Source organism: Chenopodium album, chromosome 7 (genome assembly GCF_948465745.1).
Source record: "Chenopodium album chromosome 7, dcCheAlbu1.1, whole genome shotgun sequence".
NCBI lineage: Eukaryota > Viridiplantae > Streptophyta > Magnoliopsida > Caryophyllales > Amaranthaceae > Chenopodium > Chenopodium album.
The window spans coordinates 11,196,214-11,212,282 of NC_137840.1; positions in this window are offsets into that span (position 1 = coordinate 11,196,214).

Genomic DNA, 16,069 nt, shown 5'->3' on the forward strand with positions numbered 1-16,069 from the left:
TATTACACACCGTGGTTGCCATGTGCGGTAAGACTGCATCCCCATGAATGGTTATTACGCCGCCCGGGGTTGAAAATCTGACTTTCTGATGGAGTGCAGAGGCAATTTCCCCTATGTGTTGTAACCATGATTTTCCCAGGGTAAAGGTGAGGCTTTCCGGGTCATCGATTACTTAAAACTCAGCATTACAAACCCAATCATGATATCCTAATGGTAAGGTGATTTCCCCAATTGCCCGCATGAGAGTGCGATCGCTTATTCTAACCACCTTTTTTGAGGGTCTTAAAGGAGCGTCTTTAAACCCTAATTTCTTGAGAATCGTTTTGCTGCAGATGTTGAATGTGGACTCTCTATTTACCAAAATTCCTGAGACCTTGTAACAATCCGATACCAAGGTAATGGACAAGGGCCGGTCATTACTGTAGTCATTCGGAAAATCTGCATCGGTAAATCGTAGAGTAGGTGGAGTCCACGATCTTGGAATTGGAATTTTCCCATAATCAATGAGTTGTTGGACTGCATATCTCAGATCACTACAAAAATTTGTATTGTGTCCGTAGTCATGACAATAGTTACAATACTTTCCCATATCAGCCCCAGGAGACGGCATAAAGTAGTTATCGTGTTTTGACTTGAGGAAACCCTATAACTTTAGCCGATGATATATAGAACTTAGTGATTCACACCTCCTAGAGTAAATCTGGCGGATAGAACCCCAACGCTGTCCTCCAAGACACATTTGTGCTCCTGTATCCATATCTCGGTCTCTAAACAACAAGTAAAATGCAATTTCAAGACAAGGTTAAGAAAACCTTCAAGGTGTTGAGGGGTATAAGACTTTCCTTTGAAAAGAACATTAACTCATATATTAATTCATAGATAGTGATTAAACCATTCTTTAAGTTGAAAAGGTTTTAAAGGGAGATTTTGGCATTGCTTAAAATGCACCACATGTGGTGTTAGTAGTCTTAGAAAGTTAAATTCTCTTGAGATCATATGAGGAAAGGTCTAAGGATAACTCTTAGTTTATTTTTGAGTCCATAAGTAAGCTTTCTAAAAAAAATTCACTTAAAACAAGTTTTTGTTAAAAAAAAAAAAAAAACTTTCATGACAACACGAATGAATCATTAACACAAATGACCGTAGAGTCTTCATGTATGTATTGATGCACATGTTTCTTAAAGGTCAATCCATTTTGAGGAAATTATTAACCAAGTGGCCTCGTATCACTTCCAACTGTGAACACCGAGGGTGGACGTTCCTAACAGAGCCGATTGCAGTAGCGCACGGATGTAGGTTTACGCCCTTAATTCATTAATTTTGTTGTCTAAATCCGACCTTACCAATAGGCAGAGGTGTCGGCCTAAACAAGAAAAGTAAAAAAAATGCTCATGCTCATGACAATTGATGAATGATGAATGACCACATGAGTACACTTAACACGCAAATTCAGGTTTAAACCACTACACATTTAAAAAAAAAAAAAATTCCCCAGCGGAGTCGCCAGACTGTGGTACCTAGTTTTTAGTGGACAGAAATTAGTCTATAAAAAGTTCCACTTAAGTGTCTGATAAGACTTATAAACAAAACTTAGAGTCGCCACCTTATTTTTATCCGAATAAGGACGGATTTTAGAACGGTCAATTTTAAGAAATTAAAACTTAATAAAAATCAACTGCTAACTCCATAATAGGAAATAAGGCACAGGGTTCGGGGTTTAGGTGAAGAGAATCGAACGTCCGGAACTTGTCTTCTCTTCCGTTCTATGGAACGGGCTCTTACTATTGCGTTGTCAAAAATCAAGTTTTAAGACATATTAACCACATAAAAAAAATTAATACAAGGTAGGTTTGAGCACCAAAGTTGCACTACGTACCGATCATACTGAGATTTTGAATTCACTCACGGATCAAAACCTTCGTAGTTCAGACAAATGCCATGTTTTAAATAACCAATTCCATTAGGTTTTTAATTTGGGTTGTCGACATAAATGTCATTTTTGTAAGTGGGATTTTAGTGATCTTTGACGGATTCACTCATAAAAGTAAAATAAACCACCTTGGTTGAGGAAGATCACCCCGATTAGTGATCACCAAAAAAAATGTCTTTTGAATAAGACAATTCAACAAATGCGTCCCAATTGACGACCTTTTAGTGGGTCAAGGTATTTTTTGGAGTGAAACTGTAAGGGTTCACTATATAATCTCACTTTGGGTTTAAATTCACTCAAGGTTAATTTTTGTAAGGTTTTAAGGGTTATGTGTTTAGGCTTAATGGAATTGACCAAATAAAACACGACAGTTGTCAAGGCCTTACTTCCAAATAAAAGGGAACAATAAACTATTTAATCATATCCAATTGTCAATTAATCCATCGGGTAATTATGATGGGATATAAGTTTATTTTCATGGAGATGGATAATTGTTACAACCTTATACAACTAAATAATTAATCTTAACCTCATGTTTGGAAATGAGTCCATAACCTCATATTAACTATCATTACTTATTAAAAACAAACAAACAAGTTATGATTCATTCTTGTGTCGCAAAAGGATTTGAAATAAAAAGGTTCACGAAATTATAAAAGAAAATAATAGACTTTTATTTCTGAAGTCATCTTTAAAAGAAAATTAAAGTTCTTAGGACATCAATTATTTCAAAAGTCATCTTAAAATAAAATTAAAGATTTTTAAAACAACGACATTTAGAATTAAAAAATCTTATTTCTGAAGTCATCTTTAAGGTAAGATTAAAGTTTCTCAAAATAATACTTAGAAATAAAGCTTGTTAAAACTCTTATTTCTAAAATCACCTTTTAAAAAAAAATTAAAACATTTTTTTTAAGATTCCATAAGTTTAAAAGTATATATATAATATAGTGTAATATAGGTTTCATACCACCATTAGGTTCTTAAAAATAAATTAATAAAAAAAATTTTAAAAAAAAAAAGCAATTAACAGAAAAACGTGCATATTTCATCTTTTTGATAGCTTGAACTAAAAAAATCATTAAAAATCATAGAAAAATCGAAAAAATTATTGTGAGATATGGTTGGAAAGCTCTTGAAAATTTCTATCACTTGAGCTAAAGAACTAGAACTGATTCTGGTCGTAAAGGTTCTTTAATAGGACATCTTTGGGACATGGTAAGTAGTTCTTTACTCTTGAACAACCTTTGCTTAAACTCTTAATTCCTTAGGTTTTTAAGCTCACTTTAAGAAATACATCATTCTTTTAAAAAATATATTAGGTAGTCACGTGAATGTATTAACCTTTCATATTTAAAATGCATTATAAAGAGATACAATGCAAAATGCAATTAACCCCCCCCCCCCCCCCCACTTTGTAACCTATCACCTCACCAATAGGCTTGGCATTCTAATGTGGAGTAATGAAAGATTTAGGGCTAATTTAGCACCTAATATCGTCATTACCTCTATTGGTAACACCACATGAAAACAAACACATTAGTTAGCATAATAATAATAATTAAGGAAATTAAGAAAGGAATAAAGATAATACCTTGAACTAGATGTAGCAATTTTTTGGATAACCCTTCTTACTTATCAAGAATGAAAAGATGATTACTCCTTAGTTAAAGTGTAATAAAGAGACTAAGTGATTTTTTTTTTTTTTGGAATTTTGAGATATTAAAAGAAATTAATGCAAAATAAAGCTAAAGAACTTTTTTTTTTTTAAATTATAGAAAATAATCTTGAAAAATAAAACTAAATCTTAAGAAAGAAATTTTAGTTTTTTTTAATATAGACTAGGATACTTGAGCAATTAAACTAATATTTTTAACAAAGATAATAATAACAAAAATACTTGAACTTGAAATATTTTTTGAGTTTTTTTTTTTTATAGGAATTAAAGATAATAACAATACTTAAATAAAAAAAATAGAAATAGCAACTTAATTATAAGATGCTTTTAATAAGCTAATAACTTAAAAATAAAGCTAAATTAGAGAGATTTTAACTAAAACAAAGATTAGAAGAGAAATTTTTAAAGAGAATTTTTAGAGAGAGAAGTTGTAAGAATTTTTTGATGTCTTTAAAACTTCAGAATTAGGGGGGTATTTATAGGAAAATAAAGGGGTTAATTTGTAAATAAAAGAAAGTAAATAAATTAAAATTCAAGGATTATTTTGGTAAATATCAAGACTTTGGTAATATTGAGAATCTTGACATTAAATTCTCTTGTTTTACATGTAACAAACTTGCTAATCTGTTTTGCAACGCTTAAACTGATAAAATAAAGAAAACCGTAGTAAAATCAACTCTAATATTCACATAATAAAAAAAGGTTCTAAAATGCCATGGTATATATATATTTATAAAAAAATAAAATAAAATAAAATATATAACCAAGTCGTGCCATAACTAAAAAAAAAAATAATACTCACATGGTATACAATAAAAGAGTGCCTAAATTTAATTAGTGACTATTATATTCACCATGATGTTAAAACAACACTTATACAAAAAAAAAATCAGCTCTGAGAGGTCAGCTCTAAAAGATACACAAAGACATCAGGTTACAATACTAATAGAGTTGGACAAAATATCTTAGAGTTAGTAAAAAAAGTAAAAAGAGAAATAACACCTGCCCTCATTAGATGGTTCATATAAACTTACCCAAGAATATCTAAACATAAGACAAAATCTTATACATACGAGCATTTCAAATAATAACCCTTACTAAAAATGTAGTTCATATAAAAATCATAAGATTGACATGGTCAACGTGAATATATATCATACTATATTAAGTCATACAACATGAATTTAAGGTGGTCAAGAGTAAAATATATTCCCTTGACCAAATGACCTAAAAAAAAAGGTGAACTCTTATCTTGCTTTACTCTACTAAAACACAAATTTATATTTATCATAGTCGTAAAAAACAAAGACAAATGATACAAAACTAGATCAAAACAACAGAAAAACAAATAAAACGGAAGCCAAATTCACGTCGGCGAAGCAAATCAACGTAACGGAAATTACTATTTGGAATAGTGTCAAATAGTGTTTGAATAGTGTCAAATAATGTTTTGAATAGTGAGATGCAATACATGACACGTCTGAAATCTAGCTGTCCCAATTAGCGTCAGATAAATATTGATGCAATTGGTCCAAATTGAAATTTATTGGATACAATATTAACCGCGGGGGATAAAAAAAAAAGGTGACGTTATTTCACTATTGACAATTGCTTATCAAAACTGACAAAAGAATACACAAACTAGACTGAGTAAACAAACCATAAAAAAATTATAAGACTAAAAACAAAAAAACAAAAAAAAAAAAAAAAAAAAAAAAAAAAGAAAAGAAAAGAAAACAAACGTGAATGTCAGAACTCATTTTTGTTTTTGTTGAAATGAAAGTCAGAACCCATAAGTTATAAGAATTCTCATAAAAGCAAAATATCATTGAAATGATACGAAGCACGATCCTATTTTTTAGGAACAAACACAATTCATCTATGCGTGCAATTATACATTTACATCCATACGTATCCCTCTTTTATTCTCATCCATACAATACTCAATTATCCTTAGATAAATATCAATGGGTTTGGTCCGAACTTATATTTATCGGATCAAGTATAAACTGCGGGACAAAAAGACAAAGATATTATAACAAGCGTACATAAAAGGGGGCCCCTTTAGCACTATAACATGTAGTACTCATTTAGGTGTGGAAATGTTTGTCATTTCCGTATATTGGTTGGACATGAGTCTTTAGAGTAGTGGACTTTATAGCTTAGGTAAACTGGTCATATAATAGGGTAGTGCACAAATAAAAAAAAAACTAGATAAAAAAAAATTTTAACTGTCTAAGTGAACATATTAATATACTTACTATACTCTAAAGGGTTAAACAATGCTTGCTTATAAGGAAAATGACACATTCCCCTGGCGAGACAAAAAAAAATATTTACTTTATACTATACGATTATTATACATACACGTATAAAAAATACGGTCTAAAATACGTACTTTTTACTATAAAAAGAAATTACCCTTATCCAAAATCTCCACTCACCACTTAATTCTTATCTTCTTCCATCTTCCTTCTTACCCGAAAAAATGAAACAAAAACCACCATTAAACTCAAACACCATGTTTCAAGAAAACCAAGAAGATCAGCCTGTCTTCACCTTTGAGGAAGACATGAGGATGATAAGGGTGTACTTCATGTACATTGTGGGGCTAGTGGTCCTCATAATGGCTGTATTAATTTACTTGTTAATCCATAAGTAAAAACCCGAAAATTACTTCGGTGGAGCAGGGTAGAAATGCATGTAGTGTTAGTTGTACTTCAATACTTTGTAATTTAGTAGTTTAGAAGTACAAATTATAACATGTATTTTGGGAACTATGAATAAAAATCATTATTATTAGTCGTTTTCTTTGTTTTAAATAATAAAACGAGCGTCATTAAGTTTATAAAAATAATTAGCAAAATAATAATAATTATTTGCAAAGAAAACGATAACTATAAATAAAAGATAATTAATAATGATAATTACAAAGGTAAGATCAAAATTTGGTGTCTACACATATATATGAAAAAAGAGATAAAAATAATATCTTTGACACTTGAGATCTATCTAGAACTCACTGGACGTACTGTAACCGAAACCTAATAGGAACTTTGACCAGGAGGACTGACTTAGCTTCGTGGTGAAAGATAAAACTATTAATTTAAGCACGACCACTACACTTCGTCAGCCTCAGCCTTGAATGAATATATATATATGAGCATATTTATAGTACACTCGAATTATTCATTTCATCTTGAAAAAGATAGGTTTTATGAAAAGATAAGTTTAAAAGATATTTTCTAAAAATAAGTTTTCCGAAAATATATCTTTTTATTAAGAATAAAATCTGTCAATAATAATAAGATATAATTAATATAAAATCAGATTTTATTCCAAACTTATCTTTTTGCTTAAAAAATACTTTTTAAACAAACTTATCTTTTTCCAAACGGGATTTATTAGAAAATAAATATCTTTATTCAGTAAAACCAAATCCCCAAAAGATATGCACATATTAGATAAATATATATCATTGAAATCGACTTTTAAAGACGTGCATAGTTAAGTTCCTATTAGGTTCGAAATTCTGACAGTCTCTCAGTTCCTGACAAGTCAGTAACTCTAATTTCATTGACTGTCTGGAGTTCACCTTAATTCTATATAAACTTGTTCCAGACCGAATTTTATGTCCAACATACTTACATGAATCCTAGAGCAATATATTTCTATTTCTCCATCTTCATGTTGCTTCTCCGAAACTCTTGTTCTGGAATCCTGTAGTCTTGATGTATTTTGGATCTCAGGTTTTTCCCCAGCATTACACCGGATGTTGTCAATACAACCCGTTGATATGTTCCTGTCAGGAAACACCTTTACCCTAGCATTACACCAGAACCAGGTCATTGCAACCCGTTGATATGTTCTTGTCAGGGAACCCGTTGATAAAAATTGTAATTACGCAAAGAAGCATTAAACCCTCCAAGTTTCCAACTACAAATTCTTAAATAAATCTGGTTCACACTAATTTATTGTGGACCATTAACATTAGAGACAATATGATTATTTTATTAATAAAAAAATAAAGGTCACTATATTAAAACAAAGGTTATTATGTTGAAATAAAAGTTATAAGAGGTTAATTTTTTTGATGAAAAATTTAATATATTGGTCAATATGAATAAGAAATATCACTATGATAAACTTATGTCACTATTTAACAGTGTTGTACTTTAAATTCATAATAACATTAAAGGTCACACAAATTTTAAAAAGGTTACTATGTTAAAAATAAGGTTACCGTATTAAAATTAGGGGTCACTATGTTGAATATAATGTCTGTTACGTGTGTATAAACCTTAGGTCCACAATAATATTATTGTGGATCAGGTCCACGCAAGATTTTCTGGTTTCCAACAAGAACAAGAAATAGCTGAATCATATAAACATCTACAGTAGTTAAAATGCTAATTACAATATAAATTGTTTTGGGGAAAAATACCCCGAAACATAGTTATAACTGAATCATATAACTCTAACTACGTTTTATTTATACGAGCATTACAAGTACAATTAAATTTAAAAGTCCCGCTACTAGGGCTTGTACGTCCCTCGACTAGGGTTCGTACGTTTTTCCTATACTCTTGATCACAATTTCTCAATTCCCTCACCAATTCCTCCCATAAATTTTCTTTTTTTTTTTTTTTTTGAGAGATCCCATAAATTTTCTTCGATTATTCTTTTAATCATGGCTGATGACCTGTTGAATAAATTTGAGAAAATCAAGTTAACCGAAGTGAAACGAAGGTAATTGGTGCACACACTAATGAAATCGATAATGAAGGTACGAAAAACCAAATTGCCTTGTCTTTAGTAGGAAAATTGCTGACATCAAAGCCTTTCAGTGAGGAGGCTATGAAACGAACTTTAACAGGAGTATGGAAATTACATGATAATGTATCGATTAAGATGGTGGAGATGAACCTCTTTGTATTCCAATTCTTTAGCAAGTCTGATAAGGAGTTGGTTCTTGATGGATGCCCGTGGTTCTTTGACAATAAACTCCTAGTTCTCAAGGAGATTAATGGAGAAGAGCAACCATCCAAAGTCGTATTCAAATATGCCCCTCTGTGGGTGAGATTACTGGACGTTCCTTTTAATAAACAAAATCAGAAAACCTTAATTAAAATTGGGGATTTCTTGGGAACTTTTTTGGAACTTGATGAATCTGATCCCTTAGACTGGAGTGAGTTTATGCGGATGAAGGTGATGATTGACATTGAAAAACCTTTATGGAGGGCCAGAGGGGTCTATTTTTGGCTGTAGGTACTAGGGGTGAGCACTACCGGGTACCCGGTGTAAAACTAAAGACCCGGTCCCGGAACTGGTTAGTACCGGGTCCAAGATTTTGGAACCGGATCCAGAACTGGTTAGTACCGAGTCCATAATTTTCAGATCCGGAACCGGAACTGGTACGAACCAATTCCAGAACCGGGTACGCGGTTGGCTTATACAAAGTAAAAGAGAAAAAAAAAATATCAAAGTTGTCCTTTAACAAAATTAATTAAAAAAAACAGCAAAATCAAAATCAAACCCAAACATATTATACGAAAACTGCAAACAAGAAAGAAGGAAAAATTAGATGTAAACATTTAAAGAATATACATTAGCAAACAAGCTAGACTCATATTATACGTATAAATTTTTTGTAAATATATTAGCTGGAATTATACAAAATCATCCTAAAACTCATATTATGGAGCTCGATTTATCTTTAAAGAAAAAAAATCATCTTCATCAGCATCGTCTTCTCGAATTTATCTTTCACCTCATTTCATTGCAAAAGTAAAAATTAATGGTGAAAAAGGGTGTTAAGATCTAAGAATCTGAAAATAGATAAGATTAGAGTGATTTATTAAAGTTGGGTGAGTGAAATTTTTGAAAAAATATCATCAATATGGAGTTGAAGGGGGCGGATGAAACTAGGTAGGTGGGTAATTTGGTGTTAGGTGGCTGACAAAATGAAAAGAGTTTTAGGGTTAAGTATAAAGAATACTCCTTAGATTTAGAATAGAAAGTGGGCCAAGTAATATACGGGCCCAATGAAATAATATATTCCTTAATTATAATGGGCTATGAAATGAACATTTATGTGGCAATGTAACTGGTTCGGGTAACCACCGGGTACCGGGTCCTAAAAATCAAGACTTGGAACCGGAACCGGTTATAATCGGGTCCTAATTTTTAGACCCGGAACTGAAATTGGTTGTACCGGTTCCAGTTCTGGACCCGGCGGGTCCTAACCGGTTCCGGGGCTGGGACCGGGTACCCAATATTTTTGCTCACCCCTAGTAGGTACGACTAGCTCGAAGTGGGTGGCTCTAAAATATGAATGTTTGGCTGATTTTTGTTTCTTTTGTGGGAGAATGAATCATACTGAGATAGGGTGTCCTTATAAAGATGAAGCAAAAGAAAGCAATGCTGAAATCGTGTACCAATATGGTCCATGTTTTCGAGCTTCTCTTAGGAAATCTGTACGTCGTACTAATTCTGAGATTGAGAAGGAGAAGCTACTTAGGGAGAAGTTGTGCTCGTTGAAAAATAAGTGAACCCCGACTTACCATGACCCCGATGCTGTTAAACTTGGTCCACCGGGGGTGGCTAGGAAGCTATTTTTTTCTTCCCCTCATCCAAGAGAAGATGCTCTGATTTCTGTCGTTGACCTTAAGACTTTGAAGTCAATGCTAAGATTGAAAAGTGTGGCAGGAGAAGATGACAACAACAATGTGGTCAAAGATATCAATAAAGGCTTGGATATAACCCTTGAAGGTTTAGTTCCTGGTATGGGGACTGAGATGACTGCTGATGAGGTTGCTGATATGGACCATTACTTGAGTTATGTTATGTCCGAGAGCAGAGGAGGTATAAAGAAATTTAAAAGGAAATTTGGGAGTAACTCTGTTGGGAGTAGTAGATGTTGTGTAAAGGGAGGCAGTGAGATTGGAAAGGTACAGAAGAGGATGTGCTTACTGACTCATTCCGTGTGGACTCTCATAATTACAAAAAACAAAAAACTGATAGTGCTTTGCTTGTTGGAGACGGGGTAAATCAAGTAAGGGGTGTTGGCCTGAACCAACCCCCCGAAAAGAAATTAAGCTCTTGTGTTGGAATTGCAGGGGGGCAATTCCCGTGCAATTCATGCACTCCGTTATTAGAGTCGTAGTGTTTGTCAAGATGTGGTTTTTTTGTCAGAGACTATGATTAGTAAACATAAATCAGAAATTTTAAAAATAAAATTCAATTTTTCTATGGCGATTGGTGTTGATAGTAGGGGGAAGTCAGGTGGTTTGTGTATGTATTGGAGGAGGAGGAGGATTTCTCTTTGATATCCTTCTTGGATCACCATATCGGTGGGGATATCAAAGAGATTGGAGAACAAATTTGGAGGTTTATTGGGGTTTACGGATGGGCAGATAAGACCTTGAAAAGAAACACTTGGGCACTTGTTCGTGAGCTTTACTTGAACTCTCCTTATCCTATAGTTTTGGGGGCGATTTTAATGAGATTCTAGGCCACCATGAAAAGGCAGGAGGAGCCCTTTGTGATCAGCGTTCTATGGATGCATTCCGTGAGGTACTTGATGAATGTAGCCTTCGTGACCTTGGTTATGATGGTTCGTAGGTAACTTGGGAGCGGGGTACTCCTCCAGGAGAAGTTGTTCGCGAGAGGTTGGATAGATTCGTGGGTTTCACTAGGTGGTGTGCATGGTTCGATAAGGCACATGTGACGCACTTGACCAAGTTTAAATCTGACCATACAGCAATCCATCTGGATACCGAAGCTAAGGTGCAAAAAAAGAAGAAAAAAAGGAAGAAAAGGTTTCGCTTCGAAACCTGCTGGCTGCTTGCGGATGGCATTGAAGTGGTGGTGAGAAGCTCTTGGAGTGATGCCAGTCATCTTAATATGGCAGAAAAATTGATGACAGTGGCCAACGAGTTAACAAAATGGAGCAAAGACTCTTTCGATAATTTGGGGGAGAAGTTTGCCAACACAGAGGAAGCTCTCAAAGAGGTTCAGCAAGCATCAAATGTCCAGCCGAACTTCGAGAAATGTAATAGATTGGAGGCAATTTTGGATGATTTACATGAGAAAAATGAAGCCTATTGGTTCCTTCGGTCGAGAGTTTCAGAAATTAAGGATGGGGATAGCAACACGAAATATTTTCATCACAAAGCGGCGCAACGGAAGAGCAAAAATTATATCAGGGGTCTCAATGATGCTAGTGGTGAGTGGCGAACTGGACAACAGGAGATTGAGAAAATTATTCTCAATTTCTATGGCTCGTTATTCACAGGGTGTGAGATTAATGATAATTTGATGACTGAGGTGCTTACTTGTGTGTCGTCGATGGTGAATGAAGGTATGAATAATTCTCTTTGCCGTCCTTACCTCAAAGCTGAAATTTTTACTGTTCTCTCTCAGATGAGTCCTTGCAAGGCCCCGGGGCCCGATGGTTTACATGCTATTTTTTATCAAAAAATATTGGCATATTGTTGGTGATGATGTGACTACTTTTGTTAATAACATCATTTCTGGTAGAGTTACTATGTGTGATGTAAACCGTACGAATGTTGAGCTTATTCTGAAGGTTAAGGACCCGACTTGTATCTCTCAATATCGGCCTATTTCTCTATGTAATGTGTTGTACAAGTTAGCATCAAAAGTTGTAGCAAACAGGTTAAAACCGCTCCTTCAAGATATGGTGACAGAGAATCAAAGTGCATTTGTTCCTAAGCGTTTAATTACGGATAATGCACTTATTGCTCTTGAGCTTTTTCATACTATGAAAAAGAGGTCTAAAAGCCGGAGGGGTTCAATTGCGATGAAGCTTGACATGAGTAAAGCTTATGACCAAGTTGAGTAGGAATTTCTGAGGAGACTTCTGAAAAAGTTGGGATTTGTCGGAGCTTGGGTTGATACTATCATGACTTTTGTCTCCACAGTTAGCTATTCCTTCATAATTAATGGGGTTCCCTCGGATACTCTAACTCCGTCTAGGGGACTTTGACAAGGGGATTCCATATCTCCCTATCTTTTTATTTTGGTTGTTGATGTTCTCTCCAGAATGTTACAGATGGCATTGGAGAAAAAATTAATCCATGGTGTTCGGGCTAGTAAAAATGGCCCTGAGATTACTCATTTGTTTTTGCAGATGATAGTCTTTTATTTACTAGAGCCACTCGACAGGAATGTTCGATCATTGTTGATATTCTCAACAAATATGAAGCAACTTCCGGCCAAAAAATTAATTTGAAGAAGTCGGTGGTGTCTTTTAGTAAAGGTGTTCTGTTACCATCAAAGGTCACTTTTAGCTCTGTTCTTGGCATAGAAATGGTTTATGACCATGTGAAATATCTTGGCTTGCCTACTGTGATTGGGAGATCGAAGAAAGCAGTTTTTGCGTGCATTAAAGACCGAATTTGGAAGAAATTGCAAGGGTGGGTAGAAAAGCTTCTATCTAGAGCCGGGAAAGAAGTGTTGCTCAAGTCCGTTATTCAAGCTATTCCAACGTACTTAATGGGGGTGTACAAGTTTTCGGTGGGGTTGATTCAAGAAATCCATGGATTGATGGCTTGATTTTGGTGGGGGTCGAATGAAAGAAGGAGGAAAATGCATAGGAAAAGCTGAGATTCCCTTTGCAAACCTAAGAGCTTAGGGAATATGGGGTTTTTTGACTTGGGAGTTTTTAATGATGCCTTACTTGACAAACAATTGTGGCGATTGGCTGCAAACGAGCATCTCTTGGTCAGCCTTTAAAAGCAAAGTACTGCCCTCACTCTTCTATTTTTGAGGTTGCTCTAGGTCCGGTTTCTACCTACTCTTAGCAAAGCTTGTGGAGCTCTAAGGCTCTTGTTAAAGAAGGGATGTTATGGAGGGTTGGGGATGAACGTAAAATCAACATTTGGAGCGATCCTTGGTTGATTGATGAAGTGGGCAGATTTGTTACAACGGAGAGAAATGATGAAGAGTGCAGCTCTGTGATTGATTTACTTGATGTGGGTGGGAACAGTTGGGATATTGAGAAGGTAGAGAGGATTTTTAATGAGAGAGATAAAAGAGCAATCCTGGCAATTCCAATAAGTGAGCGTAGTCCGAGTGATTCACTTACTTGGGCATGGTCAAAGGATGGACTTTATGAAGTACAATCAGCTTATCTCCTCGGAAAGTCGTGTAATCTTGATCACTTTGAGCATTATTGGGTGGAAATTTGGAAGGCAAAATCTACTCCGAAGGTTCGCCACATCCTTTGGAGATGTTGCTCTAACTCTCTTCCCACTCGTAGTGTATTAGAGCATAGGCACCTAATTGAAGATGCTTGATGTCCCTGCTGCTTGGCCGAGTGTGAAACAATTGCCCACGCTATTATCTCTTGCCCCTGTGCCTTTCAGTTGTGGATAAAAAGTGGCTGTGGGGAGGCTCTAAAAATTGGAGATGTCGTTTCATTTGGAGAAATACTTCTTAGCTGGGCGACAAACCTCTCGAAGGAAGTGTATCAACGAAGCATTTTTCTGGCTTGGTTTATTTGGTTTCGTCGCAACAAATGGCTCTTTGAACAAACGTGGGAGCTGGATGACATTATCCTTAGGAGACATAGTAGGCTGGTGGTAGATTTTGGTGAGTATACAGAGAAAATTTATGGGGGTACAACCCCTCCTTCGAGCCCTGCTAGAAATACCAATTGTTCTCCTTCCCCCCCCCCCCCCCACCCCCCAAGCTGATGTGAAGGTGAATGTTGATGCTTCGATTGCTGAGGATGGATAGGTTGGATTGGGCATGGTGGCTCGTGATTGTAAGGGACAAGTGATGTTTGCTGCTGTCAAAAGGGTTAGAGCAAGAAGGGATCCTGTAATACCCCGTATTTTCATACGTATTTTCCTAATAAATTATTATTTTCTAAAAAGGGTATTTTAGTAATTCAACTTACTATTTAGATCTTGGAGCCAAAATGATATTTGAATTTTGGCGCCAAAAGTATTTTGAAAACTAATCATTATTTTGGATAAGATTTATTATCCATTTATCCTATTTTAAAAACCGGATTATTTATATATTTATGATATTTTAATTAAGGCAAAAGCTATATTTTATTATTATTTTAATAGGTCCGAAAATCCCAATTAATTAGCTAATAATTTCGGATTTTCCTATGTGAAAATCTGATTTTTATTTATTTAAATTATTTGGTGAATATTTGGTATTTTATTATTTAATTATTTATTACAATAAATATTATTTACACAATTATTTTTAATTCCTTAAAACTAGCAAAAATATATTCCTAAATACTACATAGGAGGGCCGAAAATATGAGCTTAGGAATGATCAAAAATTTCGGCCATCCCATGAAGATTTTGGGAAAATATTTTGGTAATTTGTATTTTTAATTATCTTCTTAAAATCTCCTATTTTCCATAATTCTAATTCTCCAACTTTTTTATATCCAATCATTATATTTTCTTGCCATTCATTCTTCTTAATTATAACCCAAGTAATTCCAATTTCCTTAATATTTTTCAAGACACACATACCTTTCATATTCAATTATACACAATCCCTTCAAATATCAAAACTTTCCTTAAATCTTTGCTCACTTCTCCAAGTAATCTCTTAAACCCTAATTACCATAATTCTTCCTACATTTTCCCACCATAATTCATGCTCATACTAGCCTATAAATACCCCTTCATACTTCTCACATTCTTCACACCAATTCTCTTCTTTTCTTCTCCTCAATTTTACACAAATCATCCCGTTCATCTTTGAAGCCAATTTTCGGGCACTTCTGGTCAGTTTTTGGGGTATTGACGTTTTACAGAAAGTTGTTCCTGTCAAAAAATCCTTGAGGTTAGGCTCAAGAATCACCCAATTCGAAGCTATATCAAAGGAGTTATAGCCTCTGAAAGTTCTGCCTATTATTTCCTGCGCAAATCCAATTCTTTTCTTCTCCTTTTCTCTTATTCAATTATTATTATTATTATAAGATTAATATAAAATTATTATGAGTAGTTTAATTATATAAAATCAGATTTTAATAATGTTCATGTTGAATTAATTTAAGAGGTTCATGTACATATAGTTGGGAGGGTTTAATTTAATTATTTGTGATTATTTGTTAACCTTATATTGATTAAGGTTATATTTATTTGTAGGGTGTTTTTGATCAAGCTACTTGAGATTTCTTTTGAAGTGTTGTTGGCCAAGCGAAGATCAAGGTACGTTAGGTGGCTAGAAACATTGAAAGTGATCGATTTGAATGAAAATGTTTGAATGATTTGTGTTGCTTGAATTAAATTGACTTGAATTATGGTTTATGAAATAAAAGTATGTTTAAAAGATTGGTTTTAATGATTGAATTGGAGTATTGATTTTTATAACATGTTTTGATTAATTAATTTTTTATTCATATTTAAAAATGATTGATTTTGAAAGCAAGTTGGATTTATTGAAAAGGAGTTAGG